At 46.3% G+C, this 1,690-nt stretch overlaps 1 protein-coding gene across 2 annotated transcripts in view; it reads right to left on the reverse strand.

Annotated features, from left to right (window-relative positions):
- The window catches only part of SLC7A6 (solute carrier family 7 (amino acid transporter light chain, y+L system), member 6), a 40,585-nt gene extending 39,658 nt beyond the window's left edge, over positions 1–927 (reverse strand). For both annotated transcript variants that reach the window (XM_015567829.1, XM_015567827.1), the window contains exon 1: positions 746–927. The gene's annotated coding sequence lies outside the window, so the exon portion shown is untranslated. The remainder of the gene's footprint in view (positions 1–745) is intronic.
- Between the last annotated feature and the right edge of the window lie 763 nt (positions 928–1,690).

Genomic DNA, 1,690 nt, shown 5'->3' on the forward strand with positions numbered 1-1,690 from the left:
TTTTTTTTTAACTTCTCTGAGTCTTAAAATTTTCCACAGTGAGTATGCATTAATTTTTTAATGCTTAAACTTTAATATATATATATATGTGTGTGTGTGTGTATTTATTGTACTTCTATCAAATAACAAAGTGTATGTGACTCAGTCTTTACATTGGCCTTTTTACATGGGATACCAGAAACCTCAAGATCAAATTCAGCTCCAATCTCAAAGAATAAATACCCCTACTTTTCAACAGTATTTTCTATCTAGTCTTTTCCATGGCTTTGGTTTTCTATTTCTTTTTAACAGCCTCGTTGCAAGACCTTTAATTATAAACCACCACAATTACTCTTTAGAAAGAGATCATGTATTATATACTTTATTAATATAATAAAGTCTTTTTACAAGTCTTGTGCGCATATAACTAAAACTCTTTCCAAACCTCAAAGATCCAAGAAAGTTTAACAGAGAACAGAGCAATAACATTCACCTGCGAAGACACAAGCAACCATCACAGTTTCATTAGCCGCCTCATCCTAAATGAAGAAAATAAAGTCTCCACGCCAAGGCCTAATTCCACTTGTCTGTCTTGGCCATTTAATCTCTGCAACGAAGAGTAACAGGTAATTTATCCAAAAAAAAAAAAAAAAAAAAAAAAGCCTAGTAAGCAGCAGCCCATATTTATCTTTGTAAAAAAAAAAAAAAATCCAAGTTTTACAGGCCCAGCAGGGGCAGCACTCAATTCCTGGGAAGTTCCACTCACCCACAGCCGGAGTGTAGCTAAAGCAAGCAGCCAAAAGGAACCAGAGAACCTGCCTGGTCACCCCCGAATCACTCATGTCTAGACAGCTGCTGCCCCCAGCCCCTTGTCCCCAGAACAACATCTGCGTCACTTTCGTAGAAATTATCTACATCCTGAAGACAGAGGTCAGGAAATTTCCTGTACCAAGAGGTGCCAGGGAGGCTGGTCACAGAACTGGTATTTATTTATTTTTGGTCTGCCATAAAAGTGCACAGCCAGTCAGGGAAGGAGGAAGATAGGGCGGGGGGGAAAAAAATTCATGCTTGTGTCTTTCCACATAGTTATCAGGAAAGGAACATCAGATATAAGAACATAAACGACAGCCTGAGACCCAAGTCGGGGCGGAAAAACCATTAGCACGAGTGGGACCTGAGCAACGTGGGCAACCATCTCCGAGAGCACGCCCCGGCTCTCAACAGCCTGCTCCTCCCCGATTTTCAGACCTGGGCACAGCTTGCAGAGATAAGCCCCAGATGGGCCCGCAGTCTGCCACCTCCGCGCTGGATGCGCTGGCCGTGATTGCTCCCCCCGTCGAGGGCAGAGACCGAACTCTTCTGAACCGTGCACCGAGCACACGGCCCGGCGCGCACGAGAGGTGCTCAGAAAACATCTGTTCAACGACCTGCTGAGTCCCACTTACAAGGACCATTACACAGGACCCAGACTGTTTGCTCAGTGCTCAGTGGAGAATTCTCACAATGTTTCACAAATATCTCCTCCCATTTATGACAAGAGATGAGCAAACAAGATATCGGGAGGCGGCGGCGCTGGAAAGGACCCTGGGACAGGAGCACCGCTCCCCGGCTCCAGCAGGACCGCACGCAGCCCGGCCCCCTGCAGCCCCCGGCCTCGCCGCTCCGCTCCTGCCTCCCCTCCTCCTCCTCCGCTCTCAGCACCTGTCCCTTC

Source organism: Myotis davidii, unplaced genomic scaffold (genome assembly GCF_000327345.1).
Source record: "Myotis davidii unplaced genomic scaffold, ASM32734v1 scaffold243, whole genome shotgun sequence".
Taxonomy (NCBI): domain Eukaryota; kingdom Metazoa; phylum Chordata; class Mammalia; order Chiroptera; family Vespertilionidae; genus Myotis; species Myotis davidii.